Source organism: Saccopteryx bilineata, chromosome 8 (genome assembly GCF_036850765.1).
Source record: "Saccopteryx bilineata isolate mSacBil1 chromosome 8, mSacBil1_pri_phased_curated, whole genome shotgun sequence".
NCBI classification, from domain to species: domain Eukaryota; kingdom Metazoa; phylum Chordata; class Mammalia; order Chiroptera; family Emballonuridae; genus Saccopteryx; species Saccopteryx bilineata.
This window is the reverse complement of record NC_089497.1, coordinates 56170571-56193911: the sequence shown is the minus strand read 5'-3', so window position 1 is coordinate 56193911 and position 23341 is coordinate 56170571. Positions and strand designations below refer to the sequence as shown.

Below are 23341 nucleotides of genomic sequence, written 5' to 3'. Positions count from 1 at the left end.
CTGTCTGTCCCTATCTATCCCTGTCTCTGACTCTCTGTCTCTATAAAAAATAAATAAAAGTGCAAGTATTCAAAAAAAAAAAAAAAAGAGTCACTTTGGAGGAAAAAAGGTAAGTAATTAGTATTTTTTGTATATTAATCAAAATTATACCTATTTTTTTGTCAGACTGGTAAAAAATTTATTTAATTTTTGGTGTGCTGCAGAATTTTAATAATTAGTTTATGTGTGCCATGAGATCAAAAATGTTGAAAATTGCCTCACTAAGTAATGGGAATGGGGATTACTTTCTCTCCGCCTTAAACTCTGACCCTTACCCTAAGCCTCTGGGAGTTGGCCTGGTGGAAGGAAATAGCCTCTGGTCTCTCCACTGAGGTCCTGGGGGTCATCCCTCTACCCTCCAGTGTTCTGGGAAAGGGGAATAATAATACCCACTTTATTCTCTGCCTCACAAAGTGGTTGTGAAAATTAAAAGAGGTGACACTGACTTTTATATACATATACAAGGACTTAAATTTTTTTTCCTTCAGTTCATTTGTTACATATTTGTTCAGCACCTATCATTTGCCAGGCACTGTGGTAGGTTCTAGGGTGTGTAAAGAAGAATGGAAGACACTTTTGGAATGGTTCCTAAACCTGCTCATCAGAATTGCATGGAAGACTTCAAGAAAGACAAACTCCCAGCCTCCACCCAGACCTACAAGGTCAGGATCTGCGAACATGGGGCCCAGGGAGGCAGGGTAGTGCCTGTGTGTACATAGCGTCTCAGGTGAGCCAGGCCCCCAGGGCTGGAAACCAGTGTGTTGTTGGTGAGGGAGGGAGCTGAGGGTGGGTTGGGAGGAGGGAGGAAAAAGTGAGTACCCACTTTGGGAAGACTGAGACTGGCCGGAGGGAAAGGCAGGGAGAAAAGGTGGAAGAGGCTGGTGTCAGGGAAGGAAGAGGGCATCTTCCTCCTACTGCTTGACTAGGTCTGCCCAGGTACGCGCTCCCACACTGGCCAGTGACTGGTGGGTGTGATGGATATTTTTAAGAAAGTAATAAAAAGAACCACAAAGGAAATGTGGTAACTCTAATCATTTTTTCATAATAGCAAACTTTCTCCCTTCGGCTAAGATATTTTATAAGATATTTTGCTCACTGGTCAGCCTTTTCCTATTTGTCTTATCTAGAGAATCACTATAAAAGTAGCCCTATGTTTTCTACTTTGTTCTTGGTATATGTGTAAGTAAAATAATAATAATGTTTGTTTCATTAAATATTAGTTATGTTTACTCTGATGTTTTTGAAGCAGTTACTAAGTTTTACTGCTTGGAAATTAAATACATACCCATTAAGAAATGAGCAGTAAGCCTGACCAGACAGTGGATAGAGCGTCGGACTGGGATGCGGGGGACCCAGGTTCGAGACCCCGAGGTCGCCAGCTTGAGAGCGGGCTCATCTGGTTTGAGCAAAAAGCTCACCAGCTTGGACCCAAGGTCACTGGCTCGAGCAAGGGGTTACTCGGTCTGCTGAAGGCCCACAGTCAAGGCACATATGAGAAAGCAATCAATGAACAACTAAGATGTCGCAATGAAAAACTGATGATTGATGCATCTTATCTCTCTCCGTTCTTGTCTGTACCTCTCTCTGACTCTCTCTCTATCCCTGAAAAAACAAGCAAACAAAAATCAACAACAACAACAACAAAAAACGAAAGAAAGAAATGAGCAGTAAAAAAAAAGAAAAAAAAATCTAATGCCTCCAACTTTGATGATTTTCATATACACATTTTTTTTTAACTTTAGAAGGTCTTTTAGGAACCATAATCTAATGTTCAGCAAGTCTTTTATTCTACTACACTATCTTTTTTTCTTATGTTAAATTTCAAATCAGAATGAATACCTGTAATTTTAAAATGTTAATGACTTATTCTTTATTTGAAGATGATTTGAGTATTCAAGTACTGCCGGTGGTAAGAGCAGTGAAACAAACGACAAAATCCTGATGGACATGCATTCCCCTTGGAGATGGGCGAAGGCCAGACTAACCAGATGGAACAGAGCTTGGCTGGTGTGGTAGATAACAGTACAATGCGAATGAGGAAAAACAAAGATCAGGGATGAGAAATATAAAATAAGAGTTAAGGAGTCAAGGTTGGGACATTAAGAACACTTGGAACATCTGCAAATTAAATGCTTTAAACCAGCGGTTCTCAACCTGTGGGTCGCGACCCCAGTGGGGGTCGAACGACCAAAACACAGGGGTCGCCTAAAGCCATCAGAAAATACATATTTCCGATGGCTTTAGCCGCTGAGAAGCTGCGCTACCGTCTGCAGCAGTGCTATTCAGCTTGAACGCAGGCCGTTATGGACGTGCGTTCCAAACTGAATGCCTGCGGTCATGCGCAGACGTGATTGCATCATCCGTCGGGGGCCTAAGAGGTGGGGGAAGCAGGGGGAACGCTCCACAGTCCATAGCAGCGCATTACGTGTGTTCGGCGCTTGCTGACGTCATCAGTGGGTGGTTGCAGCAAGCGCTGGAGGACAGAAGCCTAGGAGGTGGAGAGGCAATGAGAATATATAATGCATATCAGGTATTTACATTCCAAATCATAACTGTAGCAAAATTACAGTTATGAAGTAGCCACCAAAATTATTTTTTGGTTTGGGGTCACCGCAACATGAGGAACTGTATTGCAGGGTCACGGCATTAGAAAGGTTGAGAACCACTGCTTTAAACTATTTATCACAGAAGATTTCAAAGGTATGCAAAGTTAGAGAGGATAAGAAAATAAATTATATACGTACATACACAAATGCCATACATGCTCTGTTTCAAGAAATATTAACATTTTGCCAATTTAGTTTTATATCATTTCCTCCAAACTTTTGTTTGTTTTTTTGTCCTGAGATTTTTAAAAGCTAATCTGAGACTTTACCTTACCAGTCTTAATTGATAAGCTTATTTTTAATTCTTATATTTTGTATTTTTCTGAAGCTGGAAACGGGGAGAGACAGTCAGACAGACTCCCGCATGCGCCCGACCGGGATCCACCCGGCACGCCCACCAGGGGCGAAGCTCTGCCCACCAGGGGGCGATGCTCTGCCCCTCCGGGGCGTCGCTCTGCTGCGACCAGAGCCACTCTAGCGCCTGGGGCAGAGGCCAAGGAGCCATCCCCAGCGCCCGGGCCATCTTTGCTCCAATGGAGCCTTGGCTGCGGGAGGGGAAGAGAGAGACAGAGAGGAAGGAGGGGGGGTGGAGAAGCAAATGGGCGCTTCTCCTATGTGCCCTGGCCGGGAATCGAACCCGGGTCCCCCGCACGCCAGGCCGACACTCTATCGCTGAGCCAACCGGCCAGGGCCTGATAAGTTTATTTTTAAAGTTACATATTTACCATGGTATTATACACCCACAAAGTTGACAATAATCTGTTAATGTCCTCTAGTAACTAGCCTATATTCTCATTTCCCGGTAGATGCAAAAATTTATTTATTTTTTAAATAAAATTTATTTAATTTTAATGTGGTGACATCAATAAATCAGGGTACATATATTCAAAGAAAACATGTCCAGGTTATCTTGTCATTCAATTATGTTGCATACCCATCACCCAAAGTCAGATTGTCCTCCGTCACCTTCTATCTAGTTTTCTTTGTGCCCCTCCCCCTTTCCCTTTCCCCCCACCCCCGTAACCACCACACTCTTGTCCATGTCTCTTAATCTCATTTCTATGTCCCACCAATGTATGGAATCATGTAGTTCTTGTTTTTTTCTGATTTACTTATTTCACTCCGTATAATGTTATCAAGATCCCACCATTTTGTTGTAAATTATCCGATGTCATCATTTCTTATGGCTGAGTAGTATTCCATAGTGTATATGTGCCACATCTTCTTTATCCAGTCTTCTATTGAAGGGCTTTTTGGTTGTTTCCATGTCTTGGCCACTATGAACAATACTGCAATGAACATGGAGCTACATGTGTCTTTACGTATCAATGTTTCTGAGTTTGGGGGGTATATACCCGGTAGAGGGATTGCTGGGTAATAAGGTAGTTCTATTTTCAGTTTTTTGAGGAACCACCATACTTTCTTCCATAATGGTTGTACTACTTTACACTCCCACCAACAGTGAATGAGGGTTCCTTTTTCTCCACAGCCTCTCCAACATTTGCTATTATCTGTCTTGTTGGTAATAGCTTATCTAACAGGTGTGAGGTGGTATCTCATTGTAGTTTTGATTTGCATTTCTCTAATAACTAATGAAGATGAGCATCTTTTCATATATCTGTTGGCCATTTGTATTTCTTCCTGGGAGAAGTGTCTGTTCATGTCCTCTTCCCTTTTTTTTATTGGATTGTTTGTTTGTTTGTTGTTGAGTTTTATGAGTTCTTTGTATATTTTGAATATTAGACCCTTATCTGAGCTGCTGTTTGAAAATATCATTTCCCATTTAGTTGGCTGTCTGTTTATTTTGTTGTCAGTTTCTCTTGCTGAGCAAAAACTTCTGAGTCGGATGTGGTCCCATTCATTTATCTTTGCCTTCACTTCCCTTGCCATTGGAGTCAAATTCATAAAATGCTCTTTAAAACCCAGGTCCATGAGTTGAGTACCTATGTCTTATTCTATGTACTTTATTGTTTCAGGTCTTATATTTAGATCTTTGATCCATTTTGAATTAATTTTAGTACAAGGGGACAAACTGTAGTCAAGTTTCATTCTTTTGCATGTAGCTTTCCAGTTTTCCCAGCACCATTTGTTGAAGAGGCTTTCTTTTCACCATTGTGTGTTGTTGGCCCCTTTATCGAAAATTATTTGACCATATATATGTGGTTTTATTTCTGGACTTTCTATTCTGTTCCATTGGTCTGAGTGTCTATTTTTCTGCTAATACCATGCTGTTTTGATTGTCGTGGCCCTATAATATAGTTTGAAGTCAGGTATTGTAATGCCCCCAGCTTCATTCTTTTTCCTTAAGATTGCTTTGGCTATTCGGGGTTTTGTTTTGTTTTTAAAGATTTTATTCATTTTTTAAAAAAGAGCGGCGGGACGTAGGGCAGGGCAACAAGCGCTCGGAGTGCTGCTGCAGCAGGTACCACTACCATGTCCCTGCAGGCTGATTTTGATAGGGCAGCCGAGAACGTGAGGAAGCTGAAAATAAGGCCAGAGGATGAAGAACTGAAAGAACTCTATAGGCTCTACAAGCAATCTGTTATTGGAGACATCAATATTGAGTGTCCAGGAATGTTAGATTTAAAAGGCAAAGCTAAGTAGGAAGCATGGAATCTCCAAAAAGGGTTATCGAAGGAAGATGCCATGAATACCTATATTTCTAAAGCAAACAAGCTGATAGAAAAATATGGAATTTAGGATTCGGCATCTGAGAAAACTTTCCTCTTAAAGCCATCGTAATGGTATCACGACCTAACATGTAGGGGAGAAATGCACTATTAACATTTATGTATTGTGAATATTTTTGCTAGTTACATGAATTGCAATCCTTAATTAGAGGTATGATGAAACAACATATTTAAGGAAATTTTACTTGCTAAAATTTTACATTCAAAAAATTATCTTTATTTAGATTTCTGATTCATCATATGTATCAAAGGCTAATCAACCCAAAGAGGTGATTTTAAATGTTCTTTTAAAAAATTATTGCTTTGATAGTGTGTGCACAAAACATTAACAATTGTTTGTTCTTTAGGCTTATCTGTTTTTCTACAATGGGTTAGTATTACTGGTTTTAGCGTCAACATGTTTTAAAGAACCAGTAACAAAACAATTCCTTTGTTGCACTGTGTAGCTCTGGGGTTCACAGGGCCTGATTCCAGATGGTTCCTGTCCTGACTCTGAGATTTAGAGTCCTGACTCTGAGATTTAGATGACTTACGCAAGTTTCTTAACCTTGCTAAGCTTCACTGTGGTATTGGGAAAAAATATCAGTCTTCACAGAGTTGTAAAAATTTAATGAGATAACTGTAATTATTCTACTTTCACTTTAAAGCTTATGCTACATAAAACCTAACAATAAAAAAGCTTATTAAAAAAAGATTTTATCCATTTTAGAGAGAGGAGACAGAAAGAGAGAGAGAAAGACAGAAAGAGAGAAGGGGGGAGGAGCAGAAAGCATCAACTGCCATATGTGCCTTGACCAGGCTAGCCCAGGGTTTTGAACTAGCGACATCAGCGTTCCAGGTTGATGCTTTATCCACTGCACCACCGCAGGTCAGGCTATTTGGGGTTTTTTATAGTTCCATATAAATCTGATGATTTTTTGTTCCATTTCTTTAAAAAAATGTCATTGGAATTTTGATGGGAATTGCATTAAATTTATAAATTGCTTTGGGTAATATGGCTATTTTGATTATATTTATTCTTCCTATCCAAGAACAAGGAATATTTTTCCATCTCATTGTATCTTTTTTGATTTCCCTTAACAATGCTTTGTAGTTTTCGTTATATAAGGTCTTTTACATTCTTTGTTATGTTTATTCCTAGGTTTTATTTTTTTTGTTGCAATCGTGAAGGGGATTACTTTTTTGAGTTCGTTTTCTAATATTTCATTGTTGGCATATAGAAAGTCTATGGACTTTTGTATATTAATTTTGTATCCTGTGACCTTACTGTACTGGTTTATTGTTTCTAGTAATCTTTTTGTGGAGTCTTTGGGGTTTTCAATGTATAGGATCATATCATCTGCAAAAAGTGATACCTTTACTTCCTCTTTTCCGATATGGATGCCTTTTATTTCTTTCTCTTGTCTGATTGCTCTGGCCAGAACTTCTAGCACCACGTTGAATAAGAGTGGAGAGAGTGGACAACCCTGTCTTGTTCCTGATTTAAGGGGGAAAGTCCTCAGTTTTATGCCATTTAATATGATGTTGGCTGATGGTTTATCATATATGGCCTTTATCATGTTGAGATATTTTCCTTCTATATGCATTTTGTTGAGTGTCTTAAACATAAAGTTGTGTTGTATTTTATCAAATGCCTTTTCTGCATCTATTGATAAGATCATGTGGCTTTTGTTCTTTGTTTTGTTGATATGGTGTATTACGTCAACCATTTTACGTATGTTGAACCATCCTTGAGATTCTGGGATGAATCCCACTTGATAATGATGTATTATTTTTTTAATATGTTGTTGTATTCGATTTACTAGTATTTGTTTAGTATTTTAGCATCTGTATTCATTAGCGATATTGGTCTGTAGTTTTCTTTTTTGGTGCCGTCCTTGCCAGGTTTTGGTATGAGGGTTATGTTGGCCTCATAAAATGTGTTTGGAAGTATTGCTTTTTCTTCAATTTTTTTTTCTTTTCTTTTTTTAAAATTTTAATTATTCATTTTAGAGAGGAGAGAGAAAGGGAGAGAGAAAGACAGAGAGGGAGAGAGAGAGGAGAGAGAGACAGAGAGAGAAGGTGGGGAGGAGCTGGAAGCATCAACTCCCATATGTGCCTTGACCAGGCAAGCCCAGGGTTTCAAACCGGCGACCTCAGCATTTCCAGGTCGACGCTTTATCCACTGCGCCACCACAGGTCAGGCTCTTCTTCAATTTTTTGGAAGACTTTGAGTACAATAGAAATCAAGTCTTCTTTGAATGTTTGATAGAATTCACTAGTATAACCGTCTGGGCCTGGACTTTTTTTTTTTCTTTTTGTATTTTTTTGAGGTTGGAAACGGGGAAGCAGTCAGACAGACTCCCGCATGCGCCCAACCAGGATCCACCTGGCACGCCCACCAGGGTGCGATGCTCTGCCCATCTGGGGTGTCGCTCTGCTGCAATCAGAGCCATTCTAGCACCTGAGGCAGAGGCCACAGAGCCATCCTCAGTGCCCGGGCAAACTTTGCTCCAATGGAGCCTCGGCTGCGGGAGGGGAAGAGAGAGACAGAGAGGAAGGAGAGGAGGAGGGGTGGAGAAGCAGATGGGCACTTCTCCTGTGTGCCCTGGCCAGGAATCAAACCCGGGACTCCTGCACACCAGGCCGATGCTCTACCACAGAGCCAACCGGCCAGGGCCTGTGGACTTTTATTTTTGGGAAGGTTTTTAATAGTTTTTCTATTTCCTCCCTGCTAATTGGTCTGTTTAGGCTTTCTGCTTCTTCATGACTCAGTCTAGGAAAGTTATATTGTTCTAGGAATTTATCCATTTCTTCTAGATTGTTGAATTTGGTGACATATAGTTTTTCATAGTATTCTACAATAATTCTTTGTATATCTATGATGTCTGTGGTGATTTCTCCTCTTTCATTTTGGATTTTGTTTATATGAGTCCTTTCTCTTTTTTCCTTGGTGAGTCTTGCCAAGGGTTTGTCAATTTTGTTGATCTTTTCAAAGAACCAGCTCCTTGTTTTATTAATTTTTTCTATAGTTTTTCTGTTCTTTGTTTCATTTATTTCTGCTCTGATTTTTATTATTTCCTTTCTTCGGCTGGTTTTGGGTTGTCTTTGTTCTCCTTTTTCCAGTTCCTTAAGGTGTGAAGTTAAGTGGTTTACTTGGGCTCTCTCTTGTTTGTTCATATAGGCCTGAAGTGATATGAACTTCCTTCTTATTACTGCTTTTGCTGCATCCAAGAGATTCTGATATGTCGTATTGTCTTTTTCATTTGTCTGTATATATCTTTTGATCTCTGCACTTATTTCTTCTTTGACCCATTCATTTTTTAAAAGTATGTTGTTTAGTTTTCCACATTTTTGTGTGGTTTTTCCCCCTCTTTTTTACAGTTGAATTCTAGTTTTAAGGCTTTATGATCAGAAAATATGCTTGGTACAATTTTGATTTTTCTGAATTTGCTGATGTTATTTTTGTGGCCCAACATATGGTCAATTCTTGAGAATGTTCCATGTACACTAGAGAAAAATGTATGCTCTGTCACTTTGGGATGAAGTGTCCTATAGATGTCTATCATATCCAGGTGCTCTAGTGTTTTGTTTAAGGCCAATATATCTTTATTGATTTTCTGTTTGGATGAACGATCTAGAGCCATCAGCAGTGTATTGAGGTCTCCAAGTATGATTGTATTTTTGTCAGTTTTTGTTTTTAGGTCAGTAAGTAGCTGTCTTATATATTTTGGTGCTCCTTGGTTTAGTGCATATATATTAAGAATTGTTGCCTGACCTGTGGTGGCGCAGTGGATAAAACATCGACCTGGAAATGCTGAGGTCGCCGGTTCAAAACCCTGGGCTTGCCTGGTCAAGGCACATATGGGAGTTGATGCTTCCTGCTCCTCCCCTCCCCCTTCACTCTCTCCTCTCTCTCTCCCCCCTCTCCTTTCTAAAATGAATAAATAAAAAAAATTAAAAAAAAAAACAAAAACAAAAACAAAACAAAACAAAAAAAAAGAATTGTTATTTATTCTTGATTCAGTGTCCCCTTAATCATTATGAAATGACCTTTTTTTTTTTCAGAGACAGAGCGAAAGTCAGAGAGAGGGATAGATAGGGACAGACAGGAACGGAGAGAGATGAGAAGCATCAATCATCAGTTTTTCGTTGCAACACCTTAGTGTTCATTGATTGCTTTCTCATATGTGCCTTGACCGTGGGTCTTCAGCAGACCAAGTAACCCCTTGCTCAAGCCAGCAACCTTGGATCCAAGCTGGTGAGCTTTTTGCTCAAACCAGATGAGCCTGCGCTCAAGATGGTGACCTCGGGGTCTCGAACCTGGGTCTTCCTCATCCCCGTCCAATGCTCTATCCACTGCGCCACCTCCTGGTCAGGCTGAAATGACCATTTTTGTCTCTGAGTACTTTTGCTGTCTTGTAATCAGCATTATTAGATATGAGTATTGCTATACCTGCTTTTTGGGGGATGTTATTTGCTTGGAGTATTGTTTTCCAGCCTTTCACTTTGAATTTGTTTTTATCTTTGTTGCTTAGATGTGTTTCTTGTAGGCAGCATACAGTTGGATTTTATTTTTTAATCCATTCTGCTACTCTGTATCTTTTTATTGGTGAGTTTAATCCATTTACATGTAGTATAATTATTGACACTTGTGGGTTCCCTATTGCCATTTTATAAATTGCTTTCTGTTAGTTTTATATCTTGTTTGATTCTTCTCTTTTGTTTTTCTATCATTAGTTTTTGTTTGTATTCCATACTTCTTTCTTCTTTTGCTACATTTTTTAAATCATGTGCTTCTGTGGTGGTTTTTTCAAGGGTGGTTACCATTAAGTAATGAAAAGGGTACCTACCATATTCATTGTAGTGCCCTATCTTATGGGTGTTTCTGCACTCCATCATCCTTTGCTACTGTTAATCTTTGTCCTCTCCCCTTTTTTGTGTTTTTGTTGTCACAGTTTAAATTTGTTTTTATTGTGTTCTTGGTGGAGCTTTTATTTTTAATTAATTAATTTATTTATTTATTTTACAGAGGAGAGGGAGAGACAGAGAGAGAGAGAGAGAGGAGAGACAGAGAGAGAGAAGGGGGGGAGGAGCTGGAAGCATCAACTCCCATATGTGCCTTGACCAGGCAAGCCCAGGGTTTCAAACCGGCGACCTCAGCATTTCCAGGTCGACGCTTTATCCACTGAGCCACCACAGGTCAGGCTTGGTGGAGCTTTTACTTGTGGTTTTGTTTTGTTTTGTTCTTTGTATCTGGTTGGAAAACCGCCTTTAGTATTTCCTGGAGTGGGGGTTTTCTGATGATAAATTCCCTCATCTTTTCTGTATTTGTGGATGTTTTTATTTCTCCTTCATATTTGAAGGATAACTTTGATGGGTATAGTATTTTTGGCTGAAAGTTCCTCTCTTTCAGGACTTTAAATATTGGGGTCCACACTCTTCTAGCTTGTAGTGTTTCTGCTGAGAAATCTGATGATAATCTAATAGGCCTTCCTTTATATGTTGTGTTCTTCTTTTCCCTGGCTGCCTTGAGAATTTTTTCTTTGTCGTTGGTTTGTGCCAATTTCATTATGATGTGCCTTGGAGTAGGTTTGTTGTGGTTAAGAAAACTCAGTGTTCTGTTTGTTTCTTGAATTTGAGGCTTTAGTTCTTTCCACAGGCTTGGGAAGTTCTCATCTATTATTTGTTTGAATATATTCTCCATTCCATTTTCTCTCTCTTCTCCCTCTGATATACCTATTATTCTTATGTTATTCTTTTTGATGAAGTCAGACAATTCCTGTAGGGCTTTCTCATTTTTTTTAATTTTTGAGTCTCTCTCTTCTTCTCTCTGTTATGCCTCAAGTTGCTTGTCTTCTATGTCACTAATCCTACCTTCTATCTGGCCTGTTCTATTAGCTAAGCTTGTTACCTCATTTTTCAGTTCATGAATTGAGTTTTTCATCTCTGTCTGATTTGTTTTTATAGTTTCAATTTCCTTGGTAATATATTCTTTGTGTTTGTTGAGTTGTTTTCTGAGCTCCCTAAATTGCTTTTCTGTGTTTTCTTGTATATCTCTGAGTATTTTTAGGATTTCTATTTTAAATTCTCTGTCATTTAGCTCCAAGGTTTCCAATATATTAAATTTTTTTCCATAGATTTTTCCACATCTAACTGTGTTACTTCTCTATCTTTTGTATCCATAATATTCGATTTCCTTTTTCTTAATGGCATCTGAGGGTAGTCTTGTTGATAGCACTTCATTTTCAGTGTGTGGGACTCCCAGATGCTCCAAGGATAGATTTTTCTGTCTCTGGTTGATGAACTTGTTGAAATTTTGGGGAGATTTGTCAGTCACGCTCCTCACGGCGCCATTTCTCTGACGTCACTCTGAGGACTAGTTCTTTCCCATTATACCAGGAATCTCTCTGCAAAAATTTATTTTTATAGTTGGTTTTAAAATAGGATTATAAAGGCTAATCCTAAGTGATGACATATATTTTAATACTTTATTTTTCAATTTTTTCTACCATAAACATGTATTGCTTTTATAATTTTTAAAAAGTATAATTTTAAAAAAGAAAAAGGAAAGATGATAGATTGGAAAATAATCGTGTGGCAAATAAGCCAGAAGGTTAGGTTTGTAAATATGTAGCTAATCAAGAATGATAATTAGCAAAGACTAGGAACTAAAGTTTATTCACCAGGAATTTAAATAGTAAATAAACACCATGATGTACCAGATTAAGTAAACAAGATTCAACCATGTAAAACAACACTAAAGCTGTTTGCAGAGCTGGTGAGGATGTGCTCATATATTCATATAGAGTAGGGGTAGTCAACCTTTTTATACCTACCGCCCACTTTTGTGTCTCTGTTAGTAGTAAAATTTTCTAACCGCCCACTGGTTCCACAGTAATGGTGATTTATAAAGTAGGGAAGTAACTTTACTCTATAAAATTTATAAAGCAGAGTTACAGCAAGTTAAAGCATATAATAATAATTACTTACCAGTACTTTATGTCGGATTTTCGCTAAGTTTGGCAGAATAAATCTTTATAAAACAACTTACTATAGTTAAATTTATCTTTTTATTTCTACTTTGGTTGCTCCACTACCGCCTACCATAAAAGCTGGAATGCCCACTAGTGGGCGGTAGGGACTAGGTTGACTACCACTGATATAGAGTGTAAATAGTTATACTGGGGAGCAATACAGCCATAAGGAATTTAAAAGATATAGTCTGACTGGTGGTGGTGAAGTGAATTGAGTGTTGGCCCATAGTGCTGAGCGCCCTGGTTGGAAACCCCAACGTTGCTGGCTAAATGCAAGCTCATTGGCTTGGACACGGGCTTACCAGCTTGAACACGGGATCAATGGCTCAGCTTGAGCCCTACTCCCCCACCTCGGTCAAGGCACAAATGAGAAGCAATAAAAAAACAACTAAAATGAAGCAACTATGAGTTGATGTTTCTCATCCCTCTCCTCCCCCCCTTCTTTCCTCTCTCTCTCTCAAAAAAAATCTATAATCTATGTCTGAAGACTACAGGATTATGAAGGAACATTTATGATAAAAATGTTAAATGGCATGCAAAATATAAAATATATCACTGTAGAAGTTTTTGAGATCTTATTCCTGGGCATTGTTGTCAGTTTGGTTCAGATAAACTCATAAAAACCAATAAAATAGCCTGACCAGGTGGTGGTGCAGTGGATAGAGCGTCGGACCGGGATGCAGAAGACCCAGGTTCGAGACCCCAAGGTCGCCAGCTTGAGCGTGGGCTCATCTGGTTTGAGCAAAAGTTCACCAGCTTGGACCCAAGGTTGCTGGCTTGGGGTTCCATAAGCAAGGGGTTACTCGGTCTGCTGAAGGCCCACAGTCAAGGCACATATGAGAAAGCAATCAATGAACAACTAAGGTGACACAACAAAAAACTGATAATTGATGCTTTTCATCTCTCTCCATTCCTGTCTGTCTCTATCTGTCCCTCTCACTGACTCTCTCTCTGTTTCTGTAAAAACAAAACAAAACAAAACAAACCTAATAAAATAAAATAAAAAATTACTGTAACAGCAGTGGAATAAAATATGTATGTATTTGGACAAACAGGAAAAACTAACAGAAAAAGAATGACATCATTGGGCCAGAATGATGAGATCATAAGTGATCTTTTTTCTTTAAAATTTTCTTTAATGACTTTATATTGTTTTTACAATAATTCATTTTAAAGAGAAGTCAGGGTATGGGTAAACATTTGGGAGAATGGGGAGAATATGCCCATATTCCATCTCCCCTCTTGAAGTCTTGCCAGGCCTTGAGCCTCCTGCCAGGCCCGGCTGCCCCACAGCCGGGGAGAGGCCTGCGGGAGCTGGCCGGGTAAACCATCTCATGCAGCCACTGGCCGGCCCTGGCACCTCCGGCCTGCAGGGCCGGCTGCTCCCCTTTGCTGAACCTGCCACCCTGCCAAGTTCTTACATACTTTATCTCCCTTTAATCCTCACAACTCAGTGAAGTAAGTGCTATTATCTCCATTTTCTAGATTTAAAACTGACTCATAGAGAGTTGGGTAACTTGTCCAAGGTCACAGAGCGGACAAACATCAGGGCCAAAGTCAAGCTTCTGCTCTTAACCATGGTGCTGTGCTGCTGTGCTGGATTCTCACTGTGCGAGGCTTGCTCTGCAGTGGAGCAAGCTCCCCACCGTCTCTGGTCGCCTGTTCATTCTTAGGTAGCAAGGTGAAGCACCGAGGAAGGGACCCACATCCCTGGATCTGGGTTCAGAGTAGTGCAGAGGGTGAAGGGACCACCACTTCCATTGACTCATTCATTCATTCATTCATTCATTCATTCATTCATTCCATACACAACTACTGAGCTCTCTTTATGTGCCAGGCACTGTGCTGCCTCTGGGATATGCATAATAATCCCATCTAACAAAGTGAGGAAGACACCTCAACAGAGAAATATTATAAAATATTTTCTTCGCCTGACCAGGCAGTGGCACAGTGGATAGAGCCTCGGACTGGGATGCAGAGGACCCAGGTTTGAGAACCTGAGGTCGCCAGCTTGAGCGCGGGCTCATCTGCTTTGAGCAAAAAGCCCACCAACTTGAACCCAAGGTCACTGGCTCCAACAAGGGGTTACTCTGTCTGCTGAAGGCCTGCGGTCAAGGCACATATGAGAAAGCAATCAATGAACAACTAAGGTGTTGCAATGCACAATGAAAACTAATGATTGATGCTTCTCATCTCTCTCTGTTCCTGTCTGTCTGTCCAAATCTATCCCTCTCTCTGACTCACTCTCTGTCTCTGTAAAAAATAAATAAATAAATAAAATTTAAAAAATCTATTTTCTTCATTCAAATGTCACATTCTCAGAAAAGATGCACTGGCACTGGACCATGTTATCAAAGCACCTCTCCACGTCCATTTATTCTCCCATTATTCTGTTGATTATTTATTTATTCATTTGTTTATTTTGAGAAGGGAGAAGGGAGAGAGATGAAAATCATCAACTTGTAGTTGTGTCACTTTAGTTGTTCATTGATTGCTTGAACGCAGGGGTGGGGGGAGCGCCAGCCAAACCAGTGACCCCTTGCTCAAGCCAGAAACCTTGGGATCATGTTGATGATCCTGTGCTCAAGCTGGCAAGCCCACATCAATCTGGTGAGCTTGCGCTCAAGCTGGCAACCTCAGGGTTTCGAACCTGGGACCTCAGCTCTATCCACTATGCCACCGCTGGTGAGGCAGTTAGTTCTTCATATAAGTTGTCACTGTCTGAAATTCTGTTAGTATTTATAAGTTCCATGAGGACAAGAACTTAACTAGTTCACCTTTGTATTTCCCAGGGCTTAGTCCAGAATAAATGCTTCATGCATGTTTACTTTTTTTTTTTTGTATTTTTCTGAAGTTGGAAACGGGGAGGCAGTCAGACAGACTCCTGCATGCGCCCGACCGGGATCCACCCAGCATGCCCACCAGGGGGCGATGCTCTGCCCATCTAGGGTGTCGCTCTGTTGCAACCAGAGCCATGCTAGTGCCTGAGGCAGAGGCCACAGAACCATCCTCAGTGCCTGGGCCAACTTTGCTCCAATGGAGCCTTGGCTGCGGGAGGGGAAGAGAGAGACAGAGAGGAAGGAGAGGGGGAAGGCTGGAGAAGCAGATGGGCGCTTCTGCTGTGTGCCCTGGCCGGGAATCAAACCCAGGACTCCTGCACGCCAGGCCAACGCTCTACCACTGAGCTAACTGGCCAGGGCAGCATGTTTACTTCTTACTGAATTATCTTTTTTTTTTTTTCATGACAGAGACAGTGAGAGAGACAGAGAGAAGGGCAGATAGGGACAGACAGACAGGAAGGGAGAGAGATGAGAAGTGTCAACTCTTCGTTGTGGCTCCTTAGTTGTTCATTGATTGCTTTCTCATATGTGCCTTGATGGGGGGGGGCTATAGCAGAGCGAGTGACCTCTTACTTAAGCTTACAACCTTTGGGCTCAAGCCAGCCACCATGGGATTATGTCTATGATCTCACGCTCAAGCCAGCGACCCTGTGCTCAAGTTGGTGAGCCCGTGCTCAAGCTGGGGACCTTGAGTTTTCAAACCTGGGTCCTCTGCACCCCAGTTCGACGCTCTATCCTCTGTGCCACCGCCTGGTCAGGCCTGAATTATCCAAATAAATAAATGTGTTCCAGGTACCCCAAGTAGAGCTGAACTGAGCTGAGCAGGAATAGAAGGCAGTGATTTTAGAGGAAGGAGAAGGAGCAGAGAAATCGCAAGTGGGCTGTTCGGGAAAGGGAAGGAAATGCACTTCTTTGGCAAGAGGTCATGAACATACTCAAAACTCTTCTAACCCAGAAGAGCAGTGGGTGGGAGGAGATAGGGAGTGGCCCATGGCATTAGATTTTACTTGTTTTAGAGACATACTTTAAAAGATTGCATTCTCTTCAAACTAGCAGTTTTTCTTCTATCATTTGGCCTGAGCAAATAATGACAGGGTTATGACAGGCTCGACATATGATATTTCAAGTTTACGATGCTCACTCCCACAAAAATCTTTAAAATAATTGAGATACGTGCTCGCTTCGGCAGCACATATACTAGGGTTGGAACGATACAGAGAAGATTAGCATGGCCCCTGTGCAAGGATGACACGCAAATTCGTGAAGCGTTCCATATTTTTCAAAAACTCAGAAACATTGACTCGTAAAGACACATGCAGCCCCATGTTCATTGCAGCATTGTTCACAGTGGCCAGGACATGGAAACAACCAAAAAGCCCATCAATAGATGACTGGATAAAGAAGATGTGGCACATATACACTATGGAATACTACTCAGCCATAAGAAATGATGACATCGGATCATTTATAGCAAAATGGTGGGATCTTGACAACATTATACGGAGTGAAATAAGTAAATCAGAAAAAACCAGGAACTGCATTATTCCATACGTAGATGGGACATAAAAGTGAGACCAAGAGACATTGATAAGAGTGTGGTGGTTACGGGGGGAGGGGGGAGAGGGAAGGGGGAGGGGCGCAAAGAGAACTAGATAGAGGGTGACAGGACAATCTGACTTTGGGTGAAGGGTATGCAACATAATTGAACGATAAGATAACCTGGACATGTTATCTTTGAATATATGTATCTTGATTTACTGATGTCACCCCATTAAAAATAAATACAATAAAATAAAATAAAAAAATTGAGATACGAGTGGTTTGTTGTACTCATTTTTTGGGTCATTTTTTCTGTTACTACAGTACAGTGTACAGTACAGTATGTTTATGTCTTTTTCATTTTTCTGTGGCTTAGTTGTGTTTTTATAAAGTTCTAGATGATGATTTTACAATTGTGTTAGGATAGGTATGTGACTTAGGCTAGGGTATGTTTCGACCTACACCAAAGTTTGAGTTACACCACTGTCGTAGGAACAGAACTGTGTCGTAATCCAAGGACCCCCTGGACAAAGATGTGCATCACAGCATTGCTGATGATGACAAAAGGCTATAAGAGTATGACCAACCGTATAGGAATGGTTAAGTGATGCTTGAGTCATCTGATGGAATAATATGTACTCATTAAAAATGTAGACCTACACATTTGTAGACTTGAAAAAGTACTTAAGATGAAGATTTCATGAAAAAAACAAACATGTTCCCAGACTGTATGTTTAATATTATTTCATTTTCACAACTATCTATGTGTGCGACAAAAATATATTGGTCATCTCTGGTTGGTGGGCCTCCAGGTGATTTTTGTCCCTTAAAAACTTTTCTCGCCTGACCAGGTGGTGGCACAGTGGATAGAGCGTCGAACTGGGATGCAGAAGACCCAGGTTCGAGACCCTGACGTCGCCAGCTTGAGCGCGGGCTCATCTGGTTTGAGCAAAATCCCACCAGCTTGAGCCCAAGGTCACTGGCTCCAGCAAGGGGTTACTCGATCTGCTGAAGGCCCACGGTCAAGGCACATATGAGAAAGCAATCAATGAACAACTAAGGTGTTGCAACGTGCAATAAAAAACTAATGATTGATGCTTCTCACCTCTCTTCGTTCCTGTCTGTCTGTCCCTGTCCCTGTCTATCCCTCTCTCTGACTCACTCTCTGTCTCTGTAAAAAATAAATAAATTAGGCCTGACCTGTGGTGGCGCAGTGGATAAAGCGTCGACCTGGAAATGCTGAGGTCGCCGGTTCAAAACCCTGGGCTTGCCTGGTCAAGGCACATATGGGAGTTGATTCTTCCAGCTCCTCCCCCCTTCTCTCTCTCTGTCTCTCTCTCTCCTCTCTCTCTCTCTCTCTGTCTCTCTCTCTCTCCTCTCTAAAATGAATAAATAAATAAATAATTTAAAAAATAAAATAAATAAATTAAAAAAAACTTTTCTCTTAAAATTTCAGCAATAGATACAAAGAAAACTGGATAGAGGGTGATGGAGGACGATCTCTCTTTGGGTGATGGGTATGCAACAGAACTAAATGACAAAATAACCTGGAAATGTTTTCTTTGAATATATGTACCCTAATTTATTGATGTCACTCCATTAAAATAAAAATTTATTTATAAAAAAAATTTCAGCAATAGATATAATAGACTTGGATAATAAAAATGAAAAAAAAAAAAAAAAAGACTACACTATTCTCTGGAGATGGAAGCTAAGCAGTACAGGACCTGGCAGGTGTGAGTTGAAGAAAGGGAAAAAAAAGCACCTGCAACTCCAGGGAACAGTATCCTCAGGGGAGAAACCTCAGCCCCAGCCAGCCTCAGAGGAAATGAAATCTCCTCAACCTGAAGCTGTCGAAACCCAATCAACTCATTCTAATCAGTTTAGTGTTCATTCAGTACACTTAAGGTTTAGTCTGCCAGGTGCAGGGATAATGGGATTGGAATGTAAAATTGATTTCAGGACCACAGGGTCTGTTCCAGCGGTGGCAGCATGGGGCGGAGTGCAACTGCCCACCCAGGCCCCCTAGCAAGCGCCAACCCTTCTAGGCACTGGGTGGTGCCGCCCTCACAGAGCCTGGGGGGCGACCCAGCTTTCTCCATGAGGACCGCTTTCTCATTAATGCTCATTCTGGGAGTTCTTCCTCCCACCAAATTAAGGGGTTTTTTGCCACCATCATTATAAACATAATGTTTTCCTCTGATTACAGAATACTTGAAAGATATAAAAATGTATGTACTTAGAACATATGAATATAAGGAAGAAAAATATCCCTGGTAAACCCATGCCCTGGAAATATATAACCACTCATTTTTTAGTCGATATTTTTCTGCACTTCAGGCAGCTAGGCATAATTGGCTCGACCCTGTGTCCCCTGTGCGGTCCTGATCTCTCCATTTACCTGAAACAGGCAGTTCCTAATGGGGCTAATAGGATTAGAATGCAAAATTGATTTTAGGATCACAGGGTCTGTGCCAGGGGAGAAAGACTCCGAAGCCTCAGCCCTGCAGCTGAGCTCCCCAGGCAGGGCGAGGCCCCCAGTAAACCGCTGACTGGTACCCGCCCAGGAGACACACAGGCACCTCTGTGCTGTCTGTCTGGAAAACCCTCAAGGAAGGCTTCCTTGGCTGCGGACTAAACCCTCAGGGGGAAGAGCACTTGGAGGGGAAGGTGTCAGGTTGGGATGAAGAGGATGGAAGCCCCTGTGCCCTGCGTATCTGTTCATTACTGCGGCACCAGCACAGGGGAGCGCCAGTCACCCTGCCACAGCCTCATGTCACGTGATAGTCACGCACCACTTCTGTCCAGCGCTGTGTCTGTGCAGACTTCCTAGGGTCTCCTTGCTGACCAATTCAGTGAGAACATTACAATTTTGCTTGGCTTTCTTTGTTGCTGGTAGCTCACATAGGAAAAGCTTGAGGTTCTGACTGATTTCTCTCACAAAGCCTGACCTCTTGCTGATTCTCAGATGTGGAAGGAGGTGGTTCCCACTCCCAGCTCTGATGCCGGCTGTCTACATGGCTCGCTCAGTTTGTGAGACCCTGGAGAGACTCCGTCTGTGTCCTCCCATTCCAGTCTGTTTGGGATAATCCCGTGCTGTGGAGGCATGCAGCCCGATGCAAGAGCAGCCTAGATTATACAGGCTGGCAGCTCACCCCTGATCTCCTCAGACCTGGCCTGGGACCAGGGTCTGCCTTCCTCAGCTCCCCACAACTCTCTCAAGGCTGCATTCCGCCAATCGTAAAGCCTCTCCTCCAACTCAGCCACTTGCCTCTGATTTCCTATCACAATTCTCAAACTTTTAGTTTTTAACTGCCCCTCCTAGCCCTTTATAAGTTGTTCCTTTGATCACAATGGTTTCCTATTTCACTCAGAGTTAAATTCAAGTTGTTATAATGGCCATCTTCTCTGACTGCCCTGGGCTCCTGGCAGTTCCTCCAATATGTCAGGCATGCTTCTGTCTCAGGGACTTTGCATGGCCGCCTCCTCTGCCTGGAATGCTCTCATCTCAGGTATCTATTTGGCTTCTTCTTTCAAACCCCTCAATAGCCATTCAAACCTCACTTCCAAGAGGCCCACTTTGTTCCTATAGTTAGTACTGCGGTCTCATTCCAATCAGCACCCTAGTCCCCCTCTCTGCTTTGCTCCTTTTCTAATAGTTCAATCACCTTCCAACATACTCATAATTAACTCATTTAGTATGTCTACTTTTTACCATCCAACCCCCACCACCCAGAAGGTAGGTTCCGTGAGGTAGGGGTCTCTGTCTCTTTAGTTCACTGAATACCTTGGATGTCCAGCTTAGTACCCTGCACAAAGCAGGTGCACAACAGTTACTGAACAAATGATACATGAACAAGGTATTTGGAATCCAGTCTGCTGAGAGGAGGGAGTTCCTGACGGGGAAGAGTAAGTGTACTTCTGCTTGGGCCAGAGGCAGAAATGGGGTGGAACATGCCCACCACAGCCTGAGCTGCCAGCCTGTTTTGGAACCTCCAGCTCATTCTCTCTGTGCAGTCTGGACGTGGGAGAAGTGGCCACTGGGTACACTGCACATCAACTTGTGATGTGAGGCCTTCTGCTAAGATAAACGGGCACAGATACCCTGGGTCAGCCTTAGCCCCCATCCTGGGCCCATTAGGTTTAGAGAACCTTAGAGAACTCCCCAAACAGTCCAGGCAGGTGAGGTGCCCGTTCCGATGACTGAGGACCTGCAGGATCTCTCTTGTTAGAGAGTCTTTTCTTCCTGGCCCAGTTGGGTGTATCCTTATCAGAAAGAAATGGAATAAATTAAATGATGTCCTGAAGTTCCTGAGCATTTGGGATGTAATAGAAAGAATATGCATTTTGTGGATTCAGTTTCCACCTCTGGCACTTAACTGAGAGATAGGTTTTGAAACCTCTCTGTGGTAGACAGAATAAGGACCCCAAGGATGCCCCTGCCCTAAACCCCAGGACTGTGAGTGTTATGCCTACACATGGTGAAAGCAACTTTGTAGATGTGGTTAAGGTTACAAACCCTGAGATGGAGTGATTGTCCTAGATTATCTTGATGGGTCTAATCTGATCACATGAGCCCTCAAAGGCAGAGAGCTTTTTTGGTTGAAAGCAGAAGAGAGGTAAGGCACAAGGAGAGCTCAGAGAAGTTTGAAACATAAAAAGAAATCCTCGCCCTGACCAGTTGGCTCAGTGGTAGAGCATCGGCCTGGCGTATGGAAGTCCCGGGTTCGATTTCCAGCCAGGGCATATAGGAGAAGTGCCCATCTGCTTCTCCACCCCTCCCCCTCTCCTTCCTCTCTGTCTCTCTCTTCCCCTCCCTCAACCAAGGCTCCACTGGAGCAAAGTTGGCCCAGGCACTGAGGATGACTCCATGGCCTCCACCTCAGGGGCTAGAACAGCTCTGGTTGAAGCAGAGCAACATCCCAGATGGGCCAAGCATCACCCCCTGGTGGGCATGCCGGGTGGATCCCATTCAGGCTCATGCGGGAGTCTGTCTGTCTGCCTCCCCCTGCTTCTCACTTTGGAAAAATACGAAAAAAGAAAGAGAAAAAGAAAAAAACTCCTCCACCATCGCTGACTTAAAAGGTGAAGGAAGGGAACCACAAGCCAAGGAATGCAGGTGGCCTCTAGGAGCTGAGAACTAGCCCAGTTGACAGCCAGCAGGGAAGCCGTACCTTGTCCTATGCTCAAGCTCAGATGCATGGAACTCCATTCTGCCAACAACCTGCATGAGCTTGGAAGGACACATCACCAAAACCTCCAGAAAGGAGCCCAGCCCCGGCTGCCACCCTGATATTGATACTGTGAAGCTCAAAGCACACAACCATGTGAGCCATGCTGAGCCTAGCTGTACCAGACTTCTGACCTACAGAACAGTGAGATAATGCATTTGTGTGGTTATAAGATGCCACATTTGTGTTGATTTGTGACAGCAACAATAGAAGATGAGTTTTTTCTTTGAGCCTTGATTTTCTCAGCTGTGTAATGGAGACAATGAGTATGGTCTCCATCTCGCTGAATTGCTGCAGAGATGAAATAAAATGCGTAAGTAGGGAGGCGCTATGGGAACTCAAGAGTATTCTGCTGTGAATAGTTCTATGACCGGTTCTGCTGCCCCTTGGGAGTCGCAGACTTATCTCTCAGCTTGGAAAGAGGCAAAGAGAGGAGACGGCAGCCAATGCTTGGTACAAACCAGAATTCCAGGTACATTCAGGAATAATGGTGAAGGGCCCTGATTCCTGAAGTCTAGTCCTAAATGTGGCTTCTCCCCCCGTGACTGGCCAAAGCTGCAGGGAAAGGAAGGGCTCAGGGCAGAGGGGTGAGAGCTCACTCCTGGCAGCCCTTCAATCTCAGTCTTGAAAAGCCATGCTGCTGATGGCTACACCGAGGTGAGGTGAGGTGGGTTGGGGTGAGGTGAGGTGGGGTGAGGTGAGGTGAGGTGAGACAGGTAAGGTGAAGAGACAAAACTTTTGTGATGAACACATCTCAGCCCTTTCCTTCTTTTCCTGCTTCACTTGGGTTTGGCAAGCCAGATCCTGCTGTGTGCGATTAAGAGGCAAAGACAGAGACTCCAGGGAAGTGTGAGCCGCTCTGCCTCCTAGGGAACCAGGGCTCTGGCCTCTAGCTGCTGTGATCTCTGCAGTTAGGAGTCTCCTCGCATCCCCTCAGGCACCTGAGAGATAGATCCACTGCTCCTGGCGCCCCCCATTTGCACCCCTTCTGTCCCTCTCTGCCTGCCCTGTCCTGGTTGAGGCTGGGTAAGACAGGGTGACCCCTGAGCTACTTAAGCCTGGAGGGGGCCATCCCCAAGCTGAGAGCACAGAGCAGGATGTCAGAGACTGTTGTCAGGCTTCCTGCCAAGGAGAGAACAGCCTGAGGAGCGAGAACCCCATCCTTCTAAGGAAGTCAGGAGGGCACTGAACCCTCTTCCCAGCAGCTGTGGGGGCCAAGGCCACACGGGTCGAGAGGAAAAGTGGTCAGGCACCCTACTGCCTATTCCCTCTACCTACCGTGGGCGGGTACTTCCATTCCTCTGAGAAGCACCTCATAGATCTGCCTCCCTACTCATCTTATCTTGTTGCTGTAACAAATCAACACAAACGTGGCATCTT

The 23341-nt window shown here is 42.6% G+C and overlaps 1 non-coding gene and 1 pseudogene across 1 annotated transcript; both read left to right on the top strand.

Moving 5' to 3' along the window:
• The first annotated feature begins 5078 nt into the window (after positions 1–5078).
• On the top strand, positions 5079–5724 carry LOC136311981 (acyl-CoA-binding domain-containing protein 7 pseudogene; annotated as a pseudogene).
• Positions 5725–16364: 10640 nt separating this feature from the next.
• LOC136312340 (U6 spliceosomal RNA) lies at positions 16365–16471 on the top strand. The gene has a single exon (XR_010726939.1). It is a non-coding gene; the product is annotated as a U6 spliceosomal RNA (small nuclear RNA).
• Positions 16472–23341: the final 6870 nt, after the last annotated feature.